Source organism: Silene latifolia, chromosome 4 (genome assembly GCF_048544455.1).
Source record: "Silene latifolia isolate original U9 population chromosome 4, ASM4854445v1, whole genome shotgun sequence".
Taxonomy (NCBI): Eukaryota; Viridiplantae; Streptophyta; class Magnoliopsida; order Caryophyllales; family Caryophyllaceae; genus Silene; species Silene latifolia.
The window spans coordinates 13,811,979-13,819,434 of NC_133529.1; positions in this window are offsets into that span (position 1 = coordinate 13,811,979).

Below are 7,456 nucleotides of genomic sequence, written 5' to 3' on the forward strand. Positions count from 1 at the left end.
CGACGACTCCTTCGTAGTCCCTCTTCCCGATTGTCATATCGGGGATGTCGGAAGCGGGGGTTGCTAAGTTGGGCACAAAGTTGATGGCCTGATATAGTTCATTCAGGTGCCGTTTGTACCCACGAGCGGACTCGCCATTCTCATTGCCGCTGATGACGACATTGATTACTCCTTTCCGTTCTAAGACGGGTTTCTTATTTGATCCGTCGGCATCTGTTCTTCGGCCTCCGGCAATATATTTGCCTAGGCTCCCCTTCCGGATCAGTTCCTCAATGGCATTTTTCAGATGTCGGCAATCGTTTGTTAAGTGGCCGGTGTAGCCGTGGTACTCGCAGTATTGGCTTGTGTCACCGTCGCCCCTCGGCTTAGGGGGCCTTTCCCACTTCTGACCTTCGCTTTTGCTCAGGGCGAAGACTTCTGCGGCGGATACAACCAGGGGGGTGTGATCATCGTACTGCTTTCGGTAGTAAGGTGCCGAACTCCCCCCGGCGCCCGCCGAGTTCTGTTTCCTGGCGGACTTATCGGACCGTGACCTATTGTCGCCACGGCGCCTTTCATCCGGGCTGTTCTCCCGGCGGCTCTTCTTCTCTGAGGGCTCAGTCTCGCTGGGGCCTACCCAGGTCTTGTGGTAATCTTCCACCTTGATGGCCTGGTCGGTCATCTTCCTCGCGGCGTCTAGGCCCAGGCCCCCGTGCTTGATGAGCTCGTCTTTTAAGTTTCCCTTTGGGAGGCCCTTCATCAGCGCGAAAGCCGCCAGTTCGGGATTGATTTCCCGAATCTGCTGGACCTTGCCGTCGAACCTCTTCATATAGCTTCGTAGAGACTCGCCCTCCTCCTGCTTGATAGTTAGGAGGTCCGATGTCTCCACGACCGTCCTTTTGTTGCAAGAGTACTGGGCTAAGAAGGCGTCCTTTAGGTCGGCGAAACAAGATACCGAACCGTCGGGAAGCCCCTTGTACCGTTTTGAGCCATCCCATGCGAGTTGTTGGGAAAACTCGGCACGAGACCTCATCAGTTTGCTCCCATACCGACATGTAAGACTCGAAAGCCTCGGCGTGGTCGGTCGGGTCACTATCTCCTTTGTATGTGAACGCCGGCAACTTCAGCTTGGTTGGCACGGCGGTGTCTAGGACATAATCACTGAGGGGCTGTTTGACCACGTGTCGGATGACACGCTGTAGACACCTCGTTTCTGCACCCCTCGCAAACCACCCGGTGATGATTGGGCCGCATGTTTGATTCGCGGAACGATTAGTGACAGTTCGTAAGTTTATCGTCAAGTGATTGCTCAAACATTTATGTCAACCTCTTAGTTGTCATCTACGTGCCGATACGGTCGTTTTGGCAAAGAATTAGAGTACATTTGAGTCCGGTCAAAAACCGTCTCCATTTTCGACGATGGTACATTAAATCCCGAGTCGAATGTTCGGAATGTTCCGGATATTTCTATTCCATATTCATCAAATTTTATCTTTTGGCAAACAATATCCCGTAATATTCAAAAGATAATCGAATTAAATCAGTCCTACCATAACTTAAACACGGAAATCTTTCTTGCAGAGGAAACCTCCGGGAAACGTACGCAGACAGTGTCGCGCCTCTTCCAAGAGACGCAGCACTGCCGCGCCTCTTCCCGTGCCCTTCTTTGCATGATTTACGTATCTTTTTATATCTTTCCGAGATTCACTTCCAAAGAGTCTCCGAAACCCTATTCCTTCACGTGATTAGTATAAATAGGAGCTTTCGTTCCTCATATTTCTCACGCGAGTGTCCGCCCTTCTCTTCTCCCTTTGCATTCTAGACTTCGTTCTTACTAATTGGCGCCTACGTGCTTGGACTTCCGACCACGTAAGCTCGGATCTTTCCGGGTACCAGCCTCTCCGTTGCATGATCGACCAATTTGACCACTACACTCAATCAATCTAATTAATCAACTTGTTAAATCGTTTTCCTCTTAAGAGGGCACTCTTTCCTTGCATTCGCGTCGAGCATCACTAATCGATTTTCTTAGTTCTTCTCGTTCCGTCAACATGTAAGTCTGAGGGTGTAATCTCTCCTTTTATTTATTGCACTTTTATTTATTGTATTTTGATTATTGTATAACAATTGTAAGGTTTATGTCGAAAGTACCTCATTAAAACCGATTTCTAAAACCATCTTTAAAACCTTTTTGCGGATTTCCAAGAGACGGATCGTCGAGAAAAGACGCAAAGAATCGCCGCGCCTCTTGAAGGAGCGCAGCACTCGCCGCGCCTCTTCGTGAGGCCGCTGCAGATTCTCGCTTCTTTTCTTCTTCCTCCGTCCTCTGTAATTCGTACCAAAATTGTTTCTTTTGTTTTGTTCTTTAATTCTTCATCACGGAAATTTATAATTCATATGTATGTTGTATATAATTCATCATTCATTAGCATGTTTTAATCGTCAAGTCCTACTTAAATCCCTTATAATTCATATTCGAGGGTTTTCGTCATTAAATTCAAGTTCCGGATTTTAGAGATTCAATTCGTTCATATTGAGTTTCTGGGATTCGTTGTTGATAAATTTGCATCTGTTTATTTATTGTTCGTCATTAATTCATCGTCAATTCATCACGTTTATTTAATAATTCGTTAGTTAGTTTAATTATTCATTCATTAACATCGACCCTTCACATAATTAATCCGTTTATTTCCGTCTCATCCATGTTTTACTGTTTTATGACATTAATCATATGTAAATAATTCATTAATCACTTTCATCCGAGTCTAATATCGTAATCAATCCACTAATTTACCGATTAACATTCACGATTTGCAGTTCCGGCTTCACAGCCAGAACTCACCCTTGGAACAGACGCGAAAGAATCGCTGCGCCCTCTTCCAAAGGGCGATTTTTTGCGCTTTGTTCAGGGTGAATTCTCGCCTCTCGAACCCTTTTTCGCCTTGACCTAGTTTAATTAGCTACGTATCAACTAACTAATAATCGTATTATCACCTTCTGTTCTGTTCGTAATTTATTCTTTTATTCTTTTTATCAAATCATTCGTTTTAGCGGTATTTTCGACATAAATCGCCTATTCCATTGTAATTATTGTAATTTTCTTTATTGTAATTATATTTATTATTGTATTTTGTATCATTTGTATGTTTCTCACATGTAAATCAACATTAAATCCCAACTTCGACCCAATTGTTTGCCTAATTAATTGTTCACCGACTTAGTTAATTTCTCACATGTTAGGATTAATCTAATGGATGTTGCATTGCATGCATATAGCCGACGATATATCAAGTACGAATAAACTCCCTAATCATTAGTAGAGGCCGCTATCGAGGCGGGCGGGATTAGGTGTTCGATCAAAAGAGCTTCCTAATACGTACCCTCACCCCTTACTCCAGATCTCCGTGAGCACCCGTGTTCATTGGCATCCACGAGAGTCATTCTAGACATAGAATGCTAAGGGTAACGATTGCTTAGTGTTCATGTCACTACTTTGTGTCTTGACATGACACGAGGTATTCGAACGGTTCCAATTTCCCATAAAAATTGGTGGCAACTCCATACAAAATGCAAACGCTTGTTTTCGATCCTCACCAAGCGCCCCCGTGGGCGGCCCGCTGTCCACAGTTTGGCGACTCTGCTGGGGATTATACACTTACGTGTAGCTAGGGTGAAACTTGAACAAGGTTAGGGAATAAGTTTGTACAAGACAATTGTCGGTTTTCATAACTCGGTCTTCCTAGACCGTTTAATTCGGCCTTCCTAGGCCCAACCCAACCCATTCGACCAATCGTCCCGTCTAAACGGTCCTAATTCTTATTTGGGCCTAAGGATGGATAGCGATTGACGTCATCCATACCATGGTGCTTACTCTTGTTTGTATCAAGGGCCTTCACTACTTGAGGAAATGGACTAGGAATCGGCCTTACTCTTGTTTGGCACGAGCCTCTCCACAGACTTCGGGTTTGATGGTTCGGTATGGCAACCCACCCTTTAAACCAAAACCCTTCTAAAAGCACTCAGCATCCCGTTATAATGCTTGTATAAATATGTAAACCTTACGTGATCACCATTTCTAAACAAAACCATGACGAATTTTCAAAAAATCAAAACCCGTTTTCAATCAAGAATTTCGAAATAGGGCCTTTAATTAGTACAAATCCGGTCAAAGCTCTGTCCGTTTGTCGTGTCAAAATTCGGGCCACAGGCCCATTTCAAACCTCACTTCGAGTCCACTCCTACAACTACACTACAGTTGACTAGGACACACATTTTCGAAGACCTTGTCTTTCTTCAAAACTCACTCAACACAAGTGGCACACACCCACTTCACGAGTCAAATTTTTCCTCTTTTAGCAAGTGTGATAAAAAGGTCGATCGTGTTTTGATTCGTCGCCGATCTCTTATCCAGTTTTCAAGATGCCGGGTCAAGTGATGATACGAACCTCAAAGCAAATTCAAGAAAGTAATGATCGAATCCTAGCCGCGCTAGCCCAAATGCAAGTCACCCAAAACCAAACCTATGACCGCCTCGAGCTCATCGAAGGCCGTATCTTTGACGTAGAGGGAAGGTTGCCTCCCATTAAAGGTGAAGTACTACAATTTTCCGATGACGAGTCTAAGGGTGAAAGTCCTCTCATGGGGATGACCGGTGAGAAAAGACTCCAATACCTAGAGGAGCAATTGATGTACCTTAAGGGGGATGACATTTACAGGAGAACAATCGTAAGTATGAAGCCGTCAATTCCAAATTGCCCACTAACTTTAGCATGACGGATATCCCTAAGTTTAAAGGACACGAGAACCCTTTGAACCACATCCGTGCCTTCAAGGATTACATGTCTATCAAAGGCATCAAACCCGAGATGTTCTTAAGGATCTTTCCTTCATCTCTCGACACCATCCCAAAGCAATGGTTCTACACTTTAGATCACAAAAAGGTCGCTACTTGGGAGGACGCCGCGATCGAATTCTCAAAACAATACGCGGATAATGCCGAAATCCAAGTCAATATGCGTACTCTAGAGGTTCTTACCCAGAATGACAAAGAAGGATTCACCGACTTTCTAAGTAGGTGGAGGAAGACTAGTACTCAACTAGTAGAACGCCCGGATGAGGCCACTCTGGTGGAAAAATTCGTGGACAATCTCAAACCCATATATGCCAACCATTTGAGATATCAAAACATCAAGACTTTCAAGGACTTAACCGTATTAGGGACACGAATTGAAGATGACATCCGCAAAGGACTCTTGTCCAAAACGGTAGGTCGGGGATACCAAGGGTCCACAAGTCGTTCATACGGCTCTACTAGCAAGACCGACGAAGTCAACCTTCTCGAGCCATCCAAGAAAACTAGCCCACCAAGGAAGTTCACAAACCTTGGGGATACATACTCCAATGCTCGAAAAGACTAGTGAAGCAAGGCAAACTCCAACCCATTGGACCTACTCCCGAACCCGAAAGGAAGTCCAAATTCTGGGACGAAAACTCCTACTGTGAATACCATAGGGGCAAGGGACACGACACCGAAAAATGCTACAAGTTGAAACACGTGCTTCAGGATATGATTGAAGACGGTCGACTTCCAATTCCACCAGGAGGTAAGCCCAATAACACTCGAATCCCTCTTGGAGTTCTAGTGATTACAAGTGATGAATCTACCTTAGATTGCTCACATCTCATTTCTCCCACCGAGGATGAAATTCATGCAATTGAGAAAGAAAGACTCTACTCTACCATCTCCCCTACCATTTCCGACTTCATCGCCTGGGCAAGGAGTGTAGATAGACAAGTGTGGGAACTAGAAAACAAGGTAACAATCTTGCGCAATCCCAATGCAACACCTAAAGAGCGCGTACCATTGACCTTCTCTCAAAATGCCACTATGCAAGAAGTAGTCGCCGTGGTCGATAAACTAGTCGATCAAATCATACAACTAGAGAGTGACATCATGAGGATGAGGGAACTAGCCGCAATCAATGGGGTTTGGGCCGATGACGATGAAGATGAATACCTCATTGAAAACTCCTTAGTCAAGGAAATAGTCCAAAATGGCGAAGACCAAGATGTAGATCACCTAACTCGCTCGGGTCGTCCATACCAAAGCACTACTCAAAACGGTCCAACCAATGTCATCACACCAAATGACAACGAAGATGACCCCACCGATCATTTGCTCAAGCAATTACAAAGAACCAAGGCTGATCTTTCAGTCCCGCAACCGGTGGCAAGCTCATTTCCACACCGCCAAGCTTTACTGCAAGCTTTGGCCAAATTGAATGTGGCACATAACTCTACTCCCGAAGATGTAGTCAACTTGGTCTTCCAAGAATCACCGAAGCTAAGTAATCCTATTACTTTTTCAGACGAAGACTTGCCACCTTTTGGCGCCAGCCACAACCTTGCTCTATACATCACCGTCATCTGTCTAAAGAAGAATGTGCCAATGACCTTGGTAGATGATGGCTCGCGGTCAATGTCATACCCCTCAAAACGGCATACAAACTAGGCATGAAAGAGTCGGACTGGACTCCTACAAATCAAGGTGTACGTGCATATGACGGTACACGACGAAAAGTGGTAGGACTTGCTAACCTAACCATAGCAACGGGACCAATCGAACGAAAGGTTAACTTCCAAATAGTGGACATCGAAGCTTCATTCAACATACTTCTGGGAAGGCCTTGGATTCATGCTTCTAAAGCAAAAGAACATCCACCCTTCATCAAAAGATCAAGATCCCACTAAATGGCAAAGTTGTGACAATCACTTCGTCACCCATTAAGGCCATAATCGAGAAGCAATCAAATAATCAAGTCCTTGCAGATCCCATATACGAACTTGGGGGCTTCCAAAGTGTAAATGTCATAGAAAGTGAGTTGGCACCCTTATACTATAATCCCTACTCTAACTTGGTGGTCAACCACATACTCAAAAACCAGGGATACTTCCCTGGAATGCCTTTGAACCCAGCTCGGAAGAACACCTTCGCGCCATACAAGAAAGGCAACTCATCAAGAATACCACTTGGACTAGGGTACAAGCCCACAACAGAAGAAGTTCTCGAAATGCTCGCCCAAGTCCAAAATCGCAAGTATGTAGGAATCCAAATGAGACCATATCTCCCTACCTTGAATGGATACTTCGTTCAAGAAGGAAGTTCGGAATTCTTTCATGGATTTCCCGAACCTTGGCATTACCTCGAGAAGAAGTTAGCCGGAATCGAGATCTTTCACGATTGCTACTTCATCCCTCCAGAAACGGTTCCTACCGTCAAAACCCGTCAAGCACCTTGCTTAGACGAGCAAGCTGTTAGCCTCCTGTTTGGAGAGGACCGATTTGTTAGGGCGCGCAGATGAGATCATTACTACGATACTTCAAGACGATCGCTTCAACCCCACCGCCTTGATCACGGAAATCGACACAAAAAAAGCAGAAAGGGTGGAGAAAATCAATCAAATGGACCAACAAACAA